The sequence below is a fragment of the Rhea pennata genome, chromosome 10, assembly GCF_028389875.1.
Source record: "Rhea pennata isolate bPtePen1 chromosome 10, bPtePen1.pri, whole genome shotgun sequence".
Taxonomy (NCBI): Eukaryota; Metazoa; Chordata; class Aves; order Rheiformes; family Rheidae; genus Rhea; species Rhea pennata.
In genome coordinates, this window is record NC_084672.1 from 23,517,282 (window position 1) to 23,537,814 (window position 20,533).

At 42.9% G+C, this 20,533-nt stretch overlaps 1 protein-coding gene across 6 annotated transcripts in view; it reads left to right on the forward strand.

Annotated features, from left to right (window-relative positions):
- The window catches only part of MYO9A (myosin IXA), a 192,414-nt gene that overhangs the window by 7,604 nt on the left and 164,277 nt on the right, over positions 1 to 20,533 (forward strand). For 5 of the 6 annotated variants that reach the window (XM_062583529.1, XM_062583531.1, XM_062583533.1 and 2 more), the window contains exon 1: positions 4,073 to 4,333. The exons of the other annotated variant lie outside the window; for it this stretch is intronic. The gene's annotated coding sequence lies outside the window, so the exon portion shown is untranslated. Of the gene's footprint in view, positions 1 to 4,072; positions 4,334 to 20,533 lie in introns of those variants that run through there. 6 annotated transcript variants of the gene reach the window in all.

The following is a 20,533-nucleotide window of genomic DNA, read 5'->3' on the forward strand; positions in this document are numbered from 1 at the left end:
TTTACATTTTTACTTTTGCAACACTTTGTGGAGGTGAAGGACTGTTACATTGGTTTATAGTTGTTGGATGCATACAACAGAACCTCCTCTGGATGGAATAGTAAATGATTTAACTGGTAAGGAATGTGGTCCCATTAGGCCAAAAAAAAAAAAAAATGAATGCAGTAGGTCATTAGAAACGTAGCACTAGATTAAAACGGTGTTAATGAACTTTCTAAGCCTTCAGAATTCGCGCTTTTGGAAGAGCAAGGTTATGCTACTAAATAATTTGTTTGCAGGTTCCTCTGACAAGTTAAGCGTGGGGGGGCTGAGCGTTGGGGAAGCTGGGCCCTGCACCCTAAGGCTGGGCCCAGCCCGAGTTCACCGCTCGTTCAGTAAGCGGCGGATAATTATGCGGGTGGTGGTGTCGGTTGTAAGGATGGCTGAGCAACCCTCATCTGGAGCGAGATTTTTTGACAGACTTCTTTGAAAGCTGGGCCGCTGTCTCCTCTGCCGCTTTCCGGTGGAGAGCGAAGATGCCGGCAGCTCAGATCACCCAGCGTACTCGGCTGGGAAGGGCTTGCTGCAGTTTGGAGGAAGATGCAACGGACAGGCAACTTGGCCTGGATTGGGGCCATCTTATTTGCAAAACAAGGTGAAATGTCTCGGTGAGCAAAAAAGGGCACGTTATGTTTTTTTTTTTTACCCTGTCACATTGCGCGGGAAGAGCGTTGCATAAATAATCCGTACAGGTAGGCACTTGCATTTTGTGTCAGAAGAGCCGTTTTGTTCGCTGTGGTCATTACCGCAGCTAATCTCTTAGTTATCCAGGGACGCTTCGCCGTGCCTGGAAGGTGAGCGCCGAGATAGCAGGACAATACAGAGCAGAGGTCAGGTTTGCTGTGCTCGCAGCGGTTAAATCCCTGCAGAAAGGGACCGAAGCGTCCTGGGCCGTTCGGAATTTCCTAAGAGCCAACGGCTACTCCTGTATCGTTTTATTGCTGTAGAGAGACCCAGAAGTGACGACAAAATAATACATGTAATTGGGGCTAATTAGTCACTCATCAGAAGACTCAACGGGGTTTGCGTGCCGACTGGAGAAGGTGGAAAGTGAGGACGCTGCCAGTATATCTGTACGGAGCAGTGAGGAATCTGAATTACAGGCAGAATCAACTAACCAAAAGCAGCTGAGGAGTCCACAGGTATGATTTTTAAAAAAACAAAAGATGTGCTTTCTGCTAATGGCACAACCCCATCTCGTTAAATAGGTGACTGTCAAGCACATCTTGACCTGTCGAAGCACAGGACCCGTGTTAGAGTGGTGTAGTTACGCTTCTCCAAATACATCTTTGATCTGACTGCTGTGTGCCGTGATTTGATTAAGGAATTTATTAACATTGCGCAGTGATATTTCTTCTTGTGAGACTGAAATTATACCTCCACGAATTAAATTACCAAGAAACATTTCTTAACAGCAATTGCCTATCAATTGCCCCACGAAGTTCTCTAATACTCTGCAAAAGCGGCATGAACGCACGTGTTTTGTTTCACGCTCAAATCCGGTTTCAGTTGTAGAAATGAACCGGCAAGCCTGCCTCCAAGTATATATTTATTTCTTTGAGTTTAGATTTACTCTGTCTTCTATTGCTATTCCTCTCCTCTCCCATTTATAGGACTAAAATCTCTCTCCAGGGCAATCATTGCTCAGCTGCAGTGAATAATGCAATGAATATGAAGGAGAATAAGCAGAGCAGCCTCCAATGAATGGGGAAAACCGAATCAAGTAGAGAAAGAAGTGAGCAGCAAAGACTGTTCCTTATCTGTAGTATTGAGAATTTATTGCTTAAAAGTCTTTGCTGGAAAGAAACCAGATCTGAGAACTGAAATAGGGATATTTTAAATAAATAGATAAACCACCCTGCTTGTACATTTTTTTTCTTCCTTTTTTTCTGCTTCGCTATTGCAAGAAGGCATGATTGTGCTTAACATGCTGCGTCACTGATGGTTGTACGTAGTGGGGCTGCCTGACTTTGGGACTTCTAACAGTGTGAGGTTTCCTCTTCTGATTTTCCTCTGCTCAGTGTGGCTGCCCTACTTTAAGCACAGCAAATTCATGCTGCTTTCATTTTTGTTTTGCTCAGGAACCTGTGAATCTTCAGATGCAAAAGCTGAATGAAAAGTTTTACGCGCTTCTTGTCTAAAGGCAGCCTTGATGCAAGATCTCTGGTGCTAAATAAGAATGGTTTTCAGCTACATTTGCAACTCGATTCAACTTAAATAAGCTCAGCTGTCTGATTGAAGTGCTCACTGATTCAGGTGATGCATTGGGAGATTGTAATTTTCTCTTGTATGGAGTTTGCTTGAAAGAAGAGCTACTCTTTCAAGGGTTTTATTTTTACTAAAAATGAAAACAAAACAAAAAAAGCTTAACCTGTAGACATGGATTTAAAATGTTTTAAATGAAGTTTTTTTTTGTGTTCATGTGCTTTATAAGTTAACTTTCCTTAACCAAGGCTATTCTTTAAGCTGAAAAAGAGTTTCTCCCAGACTGCTGTCTGGAATGACTCTTCTGTTTAGGTTTTCTGGGAGCATTAATCTGCATACTTTTCTTTCAGGTATGTTGTTCAGGGGGTGGAGGGGACCAAGTATTCAAACAACGTGAACAATTTTCCTTAGGTGAACAATCATTACAGGTTTAGATTCCGGGTGTTATTAGTGAGACTCCCATCAGCTCCCATTTAATTTTCTTAGTGTGTAAATGTCAAAATTCTTGCTTGTGATTTGCTTTTTACATCTTGCTATGACCTTTCCTAGTAGCTCTTAAGCTGTCTTAAGGTCTGGAAATTTGAAGTGTCTAATAAAATGTTGCAGGGCAAATGAGAAAAGTGACTATTACAGTTAAATTGCCCAAATGTTTCCATTGTAAAAAGTTATTTTTGGCTGCACTGTCGGAGTTCTAACTTTTTTAGATGAGACTGAGCATATACTTTCAGATAAGGAACAGTCTTTTTTTTTTTTTCCTTTTTGTTCTCCCCCCCCACCCTTCCCCTCCCCTCTTTCCTCCTTCACCTCTGCGTTTGTTCTTAGTAGAGGCCGTACTGGACTGCTTTATGGTAAGATACGGGATTGGCAGGTTAGTGGGTCTCGATTTTAATATTATAAATTACAGAGACTTCTGAAGCAGGAGAGAAACTTGCCATTTGGAGTGGGAGCAATCCTTAATCCTAAGTATGTCTTGTTTGATCTGAGGGAAAATTAGATTTGTTATGGATTTGTTATGATTCTTACAGTATGTGAAAATTGAACTATGACATATAATTAAAAAAGCTTCTTTTTTTTTTTTTTTTTTTTTTTTTTTTTGCCCACTGTGGGCTATATGGGGCGTTTTCCAGAGACATTTCTTTAGGATTTCACTGGATATAATCTTGATGTTTATTAAAGTTAAAACCCTCATTTCAGATTTAGTGAGCATTGTGTGGTACTTGTGAAAGCGTGTGTATTTAATGCTTTAGAGAGCTATAGCTCTGAAATGCTAGAATAGTATTTAGCTTGCTGCTGTTGCTGAATTTGAAGACAAGAAAACCAGTCTCACTGCGATTGCCTTTGGACAGCGAGTACACAATAATACTTTGCCTGCAAAAAATGCAAAGATTTCTTGTTTCTAAGCTCTGTAAAGCACAGAAAGTGGTGTGGGCTGCTTCGTGCAGGGAATTCTGTTAGAAAAATTCGAGTGGCAAAGTCAAATGTGAAAGCCGAGTAAAGTTAGCTCTCCAGCTCACCCTTCGTTGCGTCCCTGGGCATCAGGGTAGTCTGTAATTACATAATTTTATGCTGTGCTTCCTGCAGGACTTGTGAGTCATTCGGCGCGAGGGGTGAACGGTCCTCGGGAGAGAAGGCAGGGAGCTCTCGTGCCCGCCTTCCTGCGCCCTTGGGTTCCGGCGCCGACGGTGGTGCTGCTGGGTCGTAGACCTCTTGGATACTTGGCGCTGCTGCGCAGGCTCTTCGGAAGCCGTAACCACGTTACAAACGTAACTGCCTTGTGCAAGAGGTGGATTGGGTGTTTTAGCCGTGGGAGAAGGGAGGTGGAAGGAAACAGAAGCTAAAAACTAACAAACAATCCTCTGCTTGAGTCGGTGGTTAGGAAGTAGTAGAACCCTTACGTGAATGTGAAGACCGAGACCGAAAACCCCATGGTGACCTGGAGAATGTGGGTCAGCTCAGACCAGAGCTCCAGACTTTTCCTTCTGCGATCGCTGTGTGTTTCTGCTGGCATCGCTGAGGATTGTTACTTTGTTTTGCATCTTCCAGCACTCAGCAGCTCGGAGAATCGGGACTTAAACTTTTTTGTGCCCAGGTACCTAAAAATAAACAAAACTCTGGTCGTCTGTTGGGAGTCATAGCCTATCGTGGAGGCAAGTAGGGAAGTAAATTTTCTTTGCTGGCGTTTGCTTACTGATAAGACTGTTTTTTATTCCTGCAGCTCCTTTCCTCGTTCTCTACGTGCCTTCTAATTTCTCAAGCAAATAAGGCGTGGGTCCTTCTCGTGTCTTGCTCAATGCGTAACTGAATTACTCTCTACATTTTGTGCACGCTAAAATGTGCAGTAGTGTTAAGTTGCAAATACATGAATTTAGTGTTGACTTGTGCAACTGTACGTTATTTTGAGGCAAACAGTTAACTTGCATTCACTTTGTTACAGTTTTTCTAGTTGTTACAAAGCGCGTGGAATAGGTCAGTGCTGTAGGTGAAGCTTGCATTTGAGTTAGCCGCGTCGTATTTGCTCTAAGAAACGCTGAGGAAACGCTTAGGCCTTTTTTTTATTATTATTATTTCATTTTATTTTTGTCCTGAAGCAGTTAATTCTGAAATACATGTTGGTGTGAGCAAACAATATGAGCCAGTCGCTGTGGTCGGTAGGGTGTGGTTCGAAAAGGTCTTGTTTCTGATTCTGTTTGCGAGGCTGAGCTGGAAAGGGCTAATTATAGAGACAAACTGGGGAAGGAAGAGAACAGGGTCATTTAGAGCATCCAGCACAGTTTCCTTTAAATTAGTACTTGGGCGGAATAGATTAAAAAAAAAAGACACACAATAAGGCACAACCGAGTGAGCTTTCAAATGCTCTGGCTTAGACCAGTGTCGGAGGTTGTAGCAGATGACGTTTTGCAATTTCAGTTTGGCTTTTAAGTAAAGGTGATGTTGAATTAGTAGTTTTATTTTCAGATTTGCCAAGTTTGAATGTAAAAGGCTGAAAAGATATTAGAGCTGCTTTTCTTTAATAAATTTTTGAGTAGCAGTAGATTGCGAGAGGAGACGGTCATTGGATGAACCAAAGTAGTTCCTTGTCCCCAGCTGTTGAATAAAATGGACTTCTAAAATCTCTTACGCATTTTAATTAAAAAAGACCATTTTGAATGGCACGTTTCTTGTAAATGTAAAGTGGAACCATTTTGGATATGTTTTATCCCTAGTTTGAGAGCAAAGTGGGCTTAACATTTTTTCTGGAGGTTGTTTCAGGGGCTTAAAAGCTGTATGCTGGATTTATGTATGAATTGATTCGGATTAGAGGAAACAGTGTTTTAAAGAGGTGATGCAGAAGCGGTATGTGCTTTTGGCTCATAGTTCAGTACAGGTGTGGAGAGTAAGAACCTCTTATGCTGCCTGGAATTCGTACAAGTCAGTAAAAAAGCTTTTACTGTTCTCCTACCAGATGATCCTTGAGTTCTTTAAGACATTCTTGTCTCAGTTTTTCTCCTTATTGGAAAGAGGAGTGATTGGCAGACCCTCCCCTTTCCTGCAGTGTACTTTTGCCCCTTCTTTAATTTTTCCTGGAATTACTGTCTTGCAGCATACAATTGCTCAGAATTGTTGTGCCAAAGTGAATATGGTAGAGTAAGGAGAAAAAGAGAGGAGAAAAATCCAAAGTTATGTTCATGCTTTTTAATCCAGATTGGCAGGTTCCTTTTGCCGGTACTATGACTCATCCCAAGCTTCCTTGCTTGAGGCAACTCTTGGCAATGCTTCAAAGCAGAAACCCATGGCGCTTTCAAACCATCACTGAACCAGGACTTTCCTTGAGTGAACGCGCTTTTTTTGTTTTTTTTCCTTTCTTTTTCTTTTTTTTTTTTCCTTGTGCTGGACACTGCAGGATGCGACTGTATTTCTGAGAAATTTGTAATACGCTTTGGTAATTCACCTTTAGCATGAGAAGATTTCTTGTAACTACTCTGAGCAAGACATGCGTGGTTAGAGGGTCTTACCCATCTGGGGATAGGTTAGAAAAGCCCTCCAAGGTCGGTGATATAATCAGATACCAGAACAGTCTTTTCACTCTTTAGTTGCTTCCTTTTGCAGAGCTTGTATTTAGGGTTTTAGCCTGGCTTTCAGGTTTAATATTTCATTTAGGAAATTCCTGGGTTAGGAAGGGATTTTTTCCCTCCACCCCAAGGGAGTAGGCAGAGGTGTGCTTTGCTCAGAGCTATGGTGGTGGTAGAGGTTCCTGCCTGCCCCTCCTTCATTCTCCTGGTAAAACTAAAAATATAAATGCTCCTGGCTCATTTTAGTTAAAACTAGTTAGCTTTGCACATGTGAAACAGTAAATTTTTAATAAGCTTACTCATTCTGAGCAAGAAGGCTTAGCGGTGTGAGCAGTTCCACCAGGAGCGATTTAGGGTGGTGCTGCTGAGAAGGAAAGATCCATCTGGATCTCGGAGAGGCTTAAGTGATACATAGCAAAACTCTCACTAGAAGGTTTGTGTCAGAAATTGGAACAGTCTTGTGGAAAGCATGGGATTTCTGTGGAATATACCCCCCAATGACTTCATGCAAATACCTCATCTTTCCGAGCTCTACTCTTGTTTTTCGGTGATATTTTTCAGCTGAAATGTTCTGTAGGCTTATAATATGGGAAGTTTTACAATAATAAAACTTTTATAATAGTATACCTATAAATATATAACTATAGTTGCATTGTAAAATACCGCTATATTACAAATTATTGGTTATATATAAAGGTATATATGTATAAAGCAGATTTACAATATTATATAATATTAGTAAGTTTACTTTATTTGTTGTAATGCCTAGTTACAGCCCAAGATCTTTTACTGAATGTGAAGAAGGTACTCGGTCCAAAGAACTTAATCATTTGAGACAGATCTTGGCACACCTAACGCCTTAACTATGGGGTTTCTTTTTGTAGGTGTCAAGCAAGGGAGAGAGAAGCTCGAGAGAATAGGAAAATGGTGTATAAATATTCAGAGGCTGCTTCTCTCAAGTGTGTGAGGGGAAGAGTCTTGGAAAAGTCATGAAAGAGGTTGTTCTTTGCTTTTTAGTGAGTAGAAAATGAATATTGGCATCCTGAGCTGGTGGAGGAGTCAACCTTTTGATACTGATCTTAAGTTACACATGAAGAGCCTTAAAAGTGCAAATAAAAAAAAATGCATATTTAATTCAGTAAAGATGGATTGGGATAGCAAGAGAGTCCTTTAAAGACCTGATTTTTGCAGCCACATTCTGGCAGGTTACGACATAGTAACGTTGCCTTTCCCATCATCACAGAGAGCAGTAACTGAGCTACGTGCCTGGGAAAGGAGTTTTGGATGTGTGGATGCATGCAAAAAAGCTTTATCTTTACCATCTTTATGTATTAAGGGAAAAGGAAAAACCAAATAGGTCTGCTTTTAAATTCTGGCCCTATGAACTTGTACATTAACTCTAAAACTTGGTCTATATTATTTATACTTAGCAGCGAGACTCTTTTTCTTCTGCCTCTGTTTAGTACCTTCAATTTTTATTTTGAAAATAGCATTTTAAATAGCAGTGCCTTCGTTCCTCTTTCTCTGCCACATTGCGTACACGTTTCTTTCCTTCACCCACTTCTTGATTGTTTCCCGTGCGTGACAAAGTCCACAGCATAAAGCTTTTTTGTGTGGATGTGTTTCCTTATTACTTGCTTATTCCGCCTCTGATACTGTGTGATCCTGGGGTTTTGGAGGGTTGCTGTAGCCCAAGTTCATTAAACATTTTTTAATATTGATAGATGGTGTTTAGGTGGATTCATTCTCTCCTCTTTTGGTTGTGGAAGACCATTAGGACTCATGAAGGTTCCTACTTTTTGCTGTCATCAAACTTCAAATTGCTCTTCAGGATTGTGTCCTACAGAGTAGCACGTAGGCTGGCAGCAAGGGCACTGTCTGTTTTCCACGTGGCTCTGATCTGTCAGGATGACTGTTGGTAAGTGTTTGAAGAAGTGAAACTTGGCAGCATTGCCAAATTCTTAACTGAATAGTTTATACACTATAATAAGTAGTTAAATACCATTTAAATTGGGTGGTATTTGAAAATCCGTGGTGGAAGTAGCGCGTGCTTTCCTGGAAGCCGCGTTAAGCGAGAATGAGAAAAAGTGTATTTTTGCGGCTCAACTTGTGGTGCTTGGGCTGCTCCGTTCGCCGTTCAAGTTTGGAATTAAACATTTAGGCGAGAGCATTCGATTGCAGGGTGTTGTGATCTGTCGAGCGTGCAGCGTGTCTGAAAAGCCAGCTCGTCCTGGCTCTCTTTCGAATTGAGGCTCCTGAAACTCCCCTTCAGGTGGTTGTAGTTGAAGGCAGCACCCAAACGTGCGAAGCGGCCGCCTGTCGATAGGTGTGCTGAATAAGAGAATTGTAACCATTGCGATAGACCGAGGGGAATGATGAAAAACAGATGGAAAAATTGGAGTCTTACTTGATCAGCTTTCCGATCATGCTCAGTGCTGCGATGTATGGACTTTTTTCTTCTGCAATAGGCTTCAGCAGAGTCAAAAATGCTATAACCGGCTTTAATTTTCTCTGTTTCCTATGCTTCTCAGTTAACCCCTTTTTTCAGGAAACTAGTGACTTCCTGTAGACTATTTGTAGTTGCTGTTGGCCGAGAAAAGCGAGGTGATGTCTCTGTAATGAAATCCGATGAAGTGTTTGGGAAGATTAGCTTTTTCCTTTTCTAGGATTAGGGCGATATAATTGGGTGTGATAGTGTTTTAAGAGCAATGTCACGTGTGATTTCTCTGCTAATTCTCCTTGTTGTAATGGCATTGCTTTGCTGTTGTTGACAGCAAAGCTGCCTGGGACCAGTACAAGTGCACAGCTCTCCATACCCTCTGGCTGCCCAACTTCCTTTCCCTACCAGTACAGCTTGCTTCTGGATTGTGAAGAGGAGCCAAAACTAAGCGTTTCTGTTCGGTTGATTTATCGGATTTATTTAATTAGTTTGGCAGTACTGTTTTTCTCCTTTAAGAAAACAGAAAGCAAATGAGATCTATTGCAAATCCTTCTTTATTTAGGGATCTAACTGCAGAGCCACAGAGACTTCGATGTTTTTCTCTTGATGGCCGTAGAGATCCTTTTTTCGCAGCCTTTGAGAGGAAGTTTGGGTGGGAGCATCTTGTTGGAGACACGGAAGTCACTGGGGACTGAGTCTGTTCCTTAGTGGTCCATCTGCGTCCTACGCCTTCGTGTCCTTCTCTTGTTCTTCGGCGGCGTCGTTCAGGTGAAAATTCACAGTAACGTTCCTTGCGTTTATCTTATTTACTAGCGTTCTTTCAATACACGACGCTGTTGTCTGCTCCTTTGGACGTGAAATCTAATCTCTGCTCGAATTAGCCCTTTGTAACAAGGCTTTTGTGTTGGCTCTCTCTTGATAAGTGAGTGAACAAATATTACGACGTTACCACCAAGGTCGTTATCCATCTTCAAGATACAGTGCTTGAGCTAGAAGGTAGGTTATTCACGCCTAGAAAGGGAGCTGGTCTGCGCTCTTGCGTTACCCCATCGCTGCGACTTAGCGTTCCTGCCCCGGGAAGCAGTCTCGGAGCCTGAACCGGCCCCACGGCCAATTGCAGCCCCTTCCCTATCGCAGAAACGAAACGGTGGGGTCCCCCCTCCCCGCCTTTCCACGTGTGCAGTAATTCTGGTGCTGCCCAGCGATGCCAAGCCGGCGGCATACGTGCGGAAAGCGCATAACGAGCCCAGTGTTCGTGGGCAGCTCTGCATCAGCTCGGGGCTCGCAGCAGCACTTCTGAAATATGTGCAGCCCGTTCCTTCGGCGCCTACGCGGGCCGGCGAGGGCGAGGAGGACCGGGGGCCGGGAGCGGCCGGTTGCCACCGCTAATAAAACGACTCATCCATCCTGCAGCCTGTCCGCGAGCCGAGCTATCCCAGAGGTTGCGTGTCTCCGCCGTGGAGCGTAACGAGTGAGTAGAGCTCAGACCCCGAGCTAGAGACGGTATCGCGTCCCAGCAGTCGCGCGAGGAAGGTGGCCGGTGTCGCCTCCTGGGCGTTGCGTGGTTGATGGCAGTTACTTATTTACTTCTGCTTCAGCCTTGCAAAGTGTAGGCAAAAAGCGGGGCGGGGGGGGTGAAAATCTTGTCAAATGAGATACTTCTAAAGCATCTTGATGATTTTCCAGACAGCTGGCTGTTGTCATGCGGATTTCCCCCTCCTCCCCCCGCAACCCCCAGGATGGGGAAAAGGTGGAGAGCAAATTGCTTCCAGAGATGATCTTATAGCTGATGAGCGAGACGCCAGCTGAGGCAGCACTATCGTAGAGATGGCAGGCGTCACGGACAGATGATGCTTCTTCCTGTTCTTGCACAAAGCTCTCATAGAAGCTTTATGGTACTGGATAATCCTTTTCCAAAATAACGCCGGGGCACCCCGTGGAAGGCTACCCCTTGCCGACACTTAGAGCATGCAGTTCAACCAGTGAAATGGCTACCTTCAAGATGAATCTTTAAAAAAATAAAAAAGAAAAAAACAAAAACCCTTAGCCTTCCCCCTTATGTTAAGGGAGATGGAGTAAACTCTTCTCGCTTCATCCTGTTTTGGTGGCAACTCATTAGCGAACTTTCTCCTTTTTTGTGTTTCTCCTATTTTGTATAGGAATGTCTTAGTGCCACTATTTGATGGCTTTAATATTCATCTAAATTAATCATTCTTTGTGTTGGTGTACCATGGTGGTTCAGTGTGTTTTGAATGTGATACACATCTAAGGTGTCTTCCGCAATTTTGGAGGCATAAGGGAATACTGGAAGTTACAAAGTGGCTTTGGAAACAGCTTTCCACAGGAAGCAGCGTCCCAGTAGTCTTTGAGGGCTAAGGATTTTCCAGAAAACTTAATGAAACTGTTCTTGAGCACTTCTGAGTAATTAAACTTTTGACCGTTGTTGCTATTATTAGACCTCCTGAACTGGAGAAAATTGCTTGTAAGGGCACACTCTTTCTCTGTTTTTTTCCTGGATAGATAAGGACAAGTGATGTAGCAGGCTCTGTAGTTTGGCAAAATCAATAAGCATACTGAAAAAACCATCCATCTATATATCTATCTATCTGTATATTCAAAATACTAGTTTTGAAAGTTTGTGTGTAAAGGCCTTTGCTAGGTTTTGCTCCTATTTGCAGCCCTGCAGACACTTGCCTGCAGGACTAAAACTGTCCCAGCATGTTCTGATTCTCCTTGGTCTAGTAGTTTTCTGCCTGCGTTGTCCATCTCAAAATTGAGTAAATGAATAAAGCAGGGTATATTAAAGTTGGAAGCTGGCCCTATCTACATAGGGAGATGAAAGATGAGCTGATGCATGCTTTCTTTGGGAAATTTCCCTGAATCTATATATCGGTTGCCTTCCAGGCGCAGTGAGAAGCTGCTCGTGCATTTCTCTGTGTGCCTGATCCTGTGTCAGAGTACCTATGTCCCGTTGCAGAAGTTTTCAGCCAGTTATTTGTATTGGTAGCACAGGAACTGTAAAAAAAGACTTGGTGTCTCTTTAAAGCTCAAATTGGGAATCCCTAGAAATCTTTCTAGCTTCTTGTTTTCTAATTTATTGAATCCCTGGTGAGCGCACCTAGAGTTTTATTTTCCCCATTTCCAGCCACGCAATCAAAGCGATGGTCAGATGATCGTGGCAGGCGTGAGGGTAACAGAAGATGTTACCTGCTCTGCAGGAATGTGCTGTCCCCACAGCTAAGTCAGCTTGCTCCAGTGCCTCTAAAGTACTTGAGTGGAAAAAACAGCTTATTTAACTCTTCCTGCCGGAGATTGATGCTCCTCTTTGATGCCCAAAACAAACCAAGAAACAAGCAAAATGTGGCAAACCAGTAAGGGTCAAACTGAAGTGAAATGTCATCCATTACTTGCTCACATGGAGAGCTGTGACTAGGACCTGCTGGAATCCAGATTATTGAACAGGACAGTATTTTTTTAAAAATGTTTTTCATGTCTGTTTGTTAAAGAAGCCTTTTTGATTTATGTTCGTGCATCTTTTGCATGTATGTTTTGAGATGAAAACCAGCATGGCTAAATGATGAGGTTCAGGTTGACTCAAGCCAAACAGATGTACTTCAGAAAAAGGAACTTCAGTCTTGAATTTACTTAGCTCATTTCCTAGAGTCATTACATTATCTTGATGATGGATGTGCTTTAGTTGTGTGATCCTACACTAAATACATTTTTAAACATTTTTTCACGCTCCCTTCTGTTGATCTCATCACATAGCAAAGTTAATAGATTTAAGCCAGTCGGTTTCCCTTCACTACCATATGTTCCCTAAGACATTTTTGAGGAGTAAGTATAACACTTCTATATTGTATTTTACTATATGATACCAATATGTACTCAGCGTTTCAGGTAACAGAGATAGACATGTGAATTGCTCTCAGAGAAGCTCTCAGCGAGATGACTTATTTCTTTCTTAATGGTGCCATCGCCTGCTGCCTTTTTGAGAAGCCACGAAGGATGATGATATCTTTCCTTGCTCCACCGAGGACAAGGAGATCATGCAGTCTTTTGAAAGTGTTTAGCAGACTTCTTTAAAAACGATCTAACAAGTAACATTTCCTTGAAGAATAACTTCTTAATTATCATTACAGTAATGTGAGTTATTGAGAAAGGAGGAATTCATGCAATATTTCAGTAGCTGTAAAACCTGGAGGATCAGGACTATAGCAAGGACAGGGCAAAGCAGGATTTTCCTTAGTTCTGCTAAGGGAAGTCACCACGACAGGGCATAGGTGCCAGCTTTCCGTCAGCTCCTGTTGCTCCTTAGCAAGTGAACTGAGCTGGGGGGTATAGTGGCAGCTGGAAGAAGTGGAGGTGGGCAAAGGGGGGATAGGAATGGAAAAGAGCTTTACTGCAGATTACCTGGGAAAAAAACGTTTGAGGCTGCACACTGTGTTTCTTTAAAAGTCTTCAGGAATGGCTCTTCTAAATCGGCACAGTTCCGTGCAAATGTAAATTATAAAAATTGAATCACGTACTCGGAGAACGCGTAGTCTCATTTGGGAAGGATGTGATTTCATTTCCTATCTAACAAATTTTGATTGCTACCTGAAGCATCAATTTACTCAGTTGCAATTATAACCTACAGCCAGTGCTTCAGTAGTGTTCTGAATTGGGTAAAGTCCCACGAGTAAGGTATGGAAGCGGACGGATTTCTCTCGGTATCCGGGTGGTACCACATACTTTGACACTTTCTGCAGTTCAATTTTAAGCAAGTGTAGCTTGTTTTGGATACTTTGTGTTAGAAGTGAGCAGCTTTCCCTTACACGAAATATATGACTGAAGTTTGGAGGTGAAAATTCAGTTTGATTGTCTGGTAACTTAGGCTGGGAAATTCCTCTACTTCGCACACACATCCTTGGTTTTTCTTCAAGTTTGACTTTGTAAGTGGATCATGATATAATTCAGCCCAAAATGTCAGTATATTTTTTGTTTGGTTGATTTTGTTTAGAGAAGTTGATATTTGCTCAGTTGAATTCTGATTTAACAAGATAATATAGCCAGAACACTTATTTTTTCCAGTAGTGAGTTATTACTACTTTTTATAGAAATGAATGTCCTTCAGTATAAATGCTCAATTTGACAGTCTTGGAGAAGAAATCTGAGCAAAATATTTCTGGAAATGTTATGAAAATGACTGCTAATAATTTGTGTTAGGAAATGAATTGAAAATTGACCAACTCAAAGTATTTTATCACTGCAAGCAACTTTATTCCATCAAACCCCCTGCTGTACTAGACCATTGAAGCTGAAATCTCTGACCAGTTCAGGGCTGTAAATCTAAGTGCAGCCTCTTCCTTTTCTGTTTCTTACAGGCTTGCCATATAGGCCTTTTAATGTTAAAAATATTGTGCATAGCTTTACTGCCCACGATGAAGTGAATTAGACCCCATCGTCTTATGAGAGGTTTAAAGAAAGGGCTTTGATTTTTTTTTATCCTTACAGCATGAGTTGAAATAGCAACTCACTGGGTGTTCTGTGCAACGGATACAGTTTTTTTTTAAATTGTAAATGAAAAGCAAGATGCTTTGATATTATGGAAAAATGCCTGTTCTCTAGAAAATTCAGATCAGCTGTTCTTTCAAAGCAGGCACTCAGACTGCCCTTTCATAAGGAACAATTGTGAAGTACTTCTGTCATTTTTGTCGTCCTTGTCTTTTGGCAGGAGAATCTAATTAGATTTTCTCTTTAAAGGGATATTAATCTTGGAGATGAAGGCCACCGAGAAAATGGTTTAGCAGGAAGTAACCTGTTCCTGTTCCTTTGGCTTTGCTTGTAGAGTAGATGTCGCAGCAGGTCAGCGCTCAACAGAAATTGGGTAGGACATTGCAGAGACCTTCAGGAAAGAGCGTGAGCTGGTTAGTGAGTGAATTGGCAAATGCCTTTAGTGGTTGCAATCTGGAGGACTGAGATGCGGGAGGCCCTTTACCCAGGATGGCAGAGACAGTGGAAACAAAAGCAAGTAGTTAATTTTTCCCATCAGCAAGGTGAGAGCTAGGGAAAGCTTGGGGGTGGGTGGGGGGGGAAGTCCCAGGCAGCAGGTTATGAAGTAGAAGACTGAATGAGCCATACAACTTGCACTAATTTCTGGAGAAGTCTAATGAAGTTGTCACTGGGTATTCAAAGATTTTGGGAAAAGATCCCAAACTCGTTTTGGTTTGGTCTGGGCTCTTAATAAAGGATGGAATAGGAAGGAGAGAAATTTGAAGCAGATATGGTGGAAACTATGAAAAAAATGAAGTCTTCAAAGCATATGCCTCTGTCCAGAGGAAGAGAGATGCTCCAATGTGCAATATGAGCTAGGAAGACCTGTTTCTCAAGGAACAGTTGGCAAAGTAGCATGAGAAACAAGTGTGTTATAGAAGCTGAAAGAAGAGTGTGTCAGAATACGGGAAAGTATAGCTAGCGGTGTCGGCAGGATCTGAGACTGAATCAGCATCACATTTCACTTTCTTTTTCTTTTCTTTTTTTTTTTTTTTAAACTCCTAAAAAAACCAAATCAAAACAAAAAACCTGTTGGGTAGTTTATGCTGGGTTTAGTCAAATTGAAGATGCCTGTTTCGCTGTAGTACAGCAAGCGCAGACTTGATTAGAAAGGATCAAGGAAAGTGGAGAATCAATAAGACTTGAATCAGAGTCTGTTTCTCCTTGCATCAATTAGAATGACGGGGGATACAACAAATATTTTTTCCAGGGTGTGTCAAACTCCAAATGTCCTTAAAAAAAAGTCCTTAAAAAGGAGGTGAAACTTAAGATTACTTTCTGCCTGCAACTGAGATCCAGATAATAAATTGGTTAAAATGCACTTTCAGTAGAAATTGACTTTTGGGTTGAGTCCAAGCATAGAAAACTTCCTTGGTTTTGTTAGGGAAAGTCGGGGCTGTTTTCTCCTGAGTCAGAAATTCCAAGGCTTTCTGCTAACCTCAGGCTCGTGCAGCTTCCGTGCTTTCTGGGGCCTTCAGAAACGGGAAGAACAGCGCAGATCGCTTTTCTGAGAAGTCAGCTGAATCTCGGATTTCTGATCTGAACCTTGGTCCGTAATTCCTGCGCGTACGCTGTAGGTGGGTATGGCGTATCGGAGGCGGCATGTTTTACAGAAGAGTGTGGGGGGGGGGAACTGCGTATCGCTTACGACCCAGCACTGTTGCTGTGAACGCGATGGAGGGGAACTTTGCATATCGTATCTCGTACAGTCTCAGAAAAGAGCTCCGGTGTGTGAATGGCAATGATGGTGAAGAAGTAGCTAGCTCCGTTTCAGTTCTCGCAGCGCTGCGGAAGTTGACTGGGGCTAACTTTGTGTTCTTCTTCTTGCTCGTTCCGTTTGCAACGCGTTCACGGTAGTAGAAGGCGGGTGCCTCTCTCATTTACTCTTGGATGTCACTGTTGCTTTTTCATGATGTGCTGAACCAAGATACATCCTGGAAAGCTCTGCATGCAGTCGCTCACCGTGCTTTATAATCTCCTTACTGAGCGCGTTCTCCGAATTCGCAGGAAGAGCAGCACACCTGCACGTTCTCCCACCGGGCGCCGCGAATATCGGGGCCGGTGCTGACCCTTGGCGCGTCTGATCGGAGCGGAGAGGCGGCAGGTGCCGCGGGCCTGAGCCGTCGGCGCCGGAGCGCGGCAGGGCAGAGCAGCCCGCCGGCGGCCCGGACGCCTCGCTGGACGCCGGGGCCTCGGGCTGCTGCCTGTTGGGGCTGGCGCTGCTGTCCTAATGTTTCTAATTCTGCCAGTGAAATGGAGTGCAAGTAATTGAAAAAACCAATAGGTTAAATCTTCCGATGCTTTTTTTTCGTTGCTGTGTCTCTCTCTCTCGTTTCGTAATGAACTTGCTTTGCCGCTAGCAAGAAAATTGAACTAATTGGGTTTCCTTGTCTTTTAAAATACTTATTATTGGATTTGCCTGACCTCTTTCTCTGATGCAGAGTTCTGCTGTATTTATGCCGCCCAAATAATCCGTGTGCATGTAATTTGAGAGCGTTTGGTTAAAATGGTTTACGTAGATTCTCAGCCCCCCCCCCCCAACCTAACGTCTGCTTAAAACAGAGCAATTCTTTCGGAATTAGTTGGTTTAGATGGGTGGATGATCCCTCTGAAATTCATCTCTGAACGTGGAAAAGATATATAACGTGCATGCAGAAGGCTGAAAATACTGCAGCCGAAGGTTCTGCATGTTGCTTAACGTGAATCCAAATTTGAATAACTTAGTAGAGAAGAATAAATAAGTAAATAGCTTAACCTTTTATGTAGGCAAAATGTCAGACATTTTGCGTTGAAATCTGATGACTCTGGAAACAGAATTTTGATCCGATGTTTCCAAAGTGGCAGCCTTTGGCTTCCGTTTCATGACCAGTAGCCCCTTCACATAAAGCAGGTTCTTACGGCAGGGAAAATGCTTTGTAGTTTAACCGATGACCATTAAGATCTGCGTAATTGGATATTATGGAATATCTGTAGTTTCTCTGTGTTGCCTTTATAAATATCAGGTAAAAAGGAAACCGGTTGTGTTATATGAGCCAGTCTGATCCCTACTCGGTTATCATCAGCCTTGCATTTCAGTGCCTTCAAATAACGTGTGGTTGACCTTGATTGCGTTCTGTCCCCTTTCAAGGGCAGAGATGGCAGGTTAGTGTCTTGTTTTCGCTGGCTCCCTTAAATACAGGTACAGAATTTGTTCCTTATTGTAAATTTTTTAAATGCGGATTTTTTAACGATTACTGATGGCATCTTTTTAGACTAGCAACAAAAGCATCTAAAAGATACTGTTATTGCTTATGTCCTTTACAAAGGAAGGGAGATATTTAAAACCCAAGCGCACCACAGCCTTTTGCGAGATGTATTTCATCTTCTGTGCCAAGATCACTTTCCGCACTGATGCAGAGTGTGGGCTGGGAGAGCTGCATGTTCCGTGGGGAAGAGGGGCCTCTGCTTCCCCTGGAATGGGGAAAAGAAAAAAAAATGGGAGGAACAGCTTGGCACGTGGGAGAAAGTAGAGGTTGCAAGGGCCTCCTGCCTGCCTGCAGAGGGAACGGAGCAGAGGGACTGAAGGAGCTAACGGCAAGGTGAAAACCGGAGAAATGCAAGAGACCGCCGCTAGGTACGACCGAAGTTTCTTTCTAGCAGTCTTCCAATTTGTCGGTGGAGACGGACTGTGTAAGGCTTTTATTAGGTACTCGCCTGCAATGTGAAAATATGGACTGGCTTTCTCGGAGAATAAACCTTTAGCAACCACTAAAGTCATTGGATAATCGGAAGCATTCACTCTGAAACCTTCAAAACCAAAATGTCCTAGGGGAGATGTGTAGCAGTCTCAAAAACAATTAATATATGAGGTGGAAGAGGGATTTTTTTTTCTTTTATTGTTGCATTTGGCACCCTCTGAGCAGTTAACAGTTTTGGGATAAGTGTTATTATCCACTGACTGCAGTAGGGGCAAATGCTGTAGCTGGAGCAGCTTCGAGCTTTTGCGTGGTGAATGCACGAGCAGATGTCTAGGAAAGCAGTTTTGCAGACCTTGCTTCAAGCAGTTTCTCCTCCACAATATTTCTACTCGAGATGTGGAGTTATCTTTGCAATTCTAATACTCCTCTGTTGCAATTTTTCTCATCTGCTTTCTTAAGCCGTCTGAGGATGCTTGACCTTTAATGCTGCAAACTGCCTAAACTGGTGGTGTTCCGTGTGCCATATGTCCAGTTGTATTCTGATGGTTTTAATGTTCCCTAGAAATTCTTGTTTCCAAGCAAGGATTAATCTGTTTGGTTATTTGAAGGGGGTTGAGGTGGGTGGAAGGGTCTGTGCTCTCGTATGAGTCTTAGCGCTGCTCTCTTCAAAATAAAAATCACGCCTGCTAAAGAAAAAAGGTGGAAAGTTTGCTCCCTTTGAGCCCCTCCTCCCTTGTGCCCTCTCATTTGTGATAAATAGTCCTGCTGAAGACAGGAGTGGTGTGCAAATCCAGGACGCTCAGGGTGGAAGAGTAAAAGAAAATACTTTGTGCTAGTTTCCATTGAAAATATTCAGTTTAATTTGTGCCTGCTGAAGCATAGAAATCCTTCCCCTGCCAACCTTGTGAATGTTTCTATTTTTGTTGCTTGATCTCCAAAGAAACCAGATCTCTAACCCCTGAAAATTTCTTCTTTTCTTTCCTCTCCTGGAGAATACAGTGAAGCTCTGGCAGTTACTTTGATCAGCTTTGTTCTTGCCTTGTTGATCTAGTTTGGTGGTTTTCCAGAACCGAGAACATACTTTTGTATTTTATTCACCGGTTCACATGCCTTCGCTGCACTGATTTGTGCTGCGCGCTAGCTCGGCTAGGTAAGGAGGACGCCGGTAGCCACTTGCAGTAACGCAGTCGTGACCTGAGCCACTCTGCGATTCTGGATTTTGCTCGGAGCTTCAGACCAGAACGCGAAGTCAACGTGGCTCCCATCTCCCAGTGTCATCTTACTCCTTGCCCGTGGATGCTGCTGGTGCTGCTTCATGCTGGGTGACCTTACCGAGCCATCTGCCCGACAGCTCTGGCAGTCGGCTGTTTTCTGCCTAATCTTGCCGATATACGAGGAATTTTTGCTGCTGCTTTTTTAAAGTCGTGTAGCATTTTCTGTTATACTCTGATGCTTCAGTTTCCATTGAGCAAATAAAAAGCACGTCTTACTAACTGTACTTGGCATCTTGCTGGGGGTAACGAGCTAGTTTAATTAGACCTCTAATTATGTGAGCTCTTTATAAACTTGGCCAGTTTTGAGCCTGTATAAAGACTGAATGGTCAAGAGCGGTCTGGTAGGGATTCCCGTTTGCTGTATCTGGAAAGCATCGGGGTTTGGGGTGATTAGAAGAGCATGTTGAGCCTCCAGTGGCATGATAGGTGTTTCTGTCCGTTGATAGTTATTTCAGATAACCGTCAGTGCTATGAAGGTTGTTCAGCGACACTTGGATGTGCGCTTGGGAAGGCTTTGGATGAGGAGCCCCGTTTCTGCGGTCTTCTCTCCAAGCAGACTTGAGCGTCTTGAGCTTAGATTGCTGTGCTGCGATCCGAGTCGCCTGAGCTCCTGCCTGACGGCATTGCCTGCAGCACATGTGCTTGGAGTAATGAGTTTTTCTCATACGTTTAGCTTGTCAGACGCATTTTTCAAAATGCACCTTGACATCCTGCTGAATTTTTGCACTGTGGGCATATGTGCGTAGAGACACAGCGGAGGTGGAAACCGTCTCGGCGTTATCACCACCAGTATCCCTGTGTTTCTTGGAAGGATCACCAATTGCACAAAATACCTCCGCCTTTCTAATCCACCCAGTTCTTGCTTTCTCTGCTAAAAATGTTGATGACAGTTCCAAAGCAGCATTACATTTTTTTTCTTAAGACTTTAGCATGAACCACACGTTTGATTTCACGTATGCTGGGGATGCCTAAAATAGCCATCAAAACGGTGGTGTCCCCTTGTAGGAGCTGTGTGCCTGCTTCTTCAGCTGCAGAGTTCAATATCAACTGAGAAAGAATAAAAAAAAATTATATCGGACAGTGTTTATCCCCACTTGGATGAAGCGGACAAAAAGCCTTGCAGTCCAGAGAAGTTCACGTTGAAAGTAATAACCCTGATAACCTGGCTGATGGCAAGTAGCAAGTGATACAGCAAACAAGCTGTCCCTTCAGTTCTGGAATATTAATTAGTCAAATATTGAACTTCAAATATTTTGCAAAAGGAAGGTGATACGCATTACTCAATACTGAGATCTCTCTCCTTACGTTTTTTGC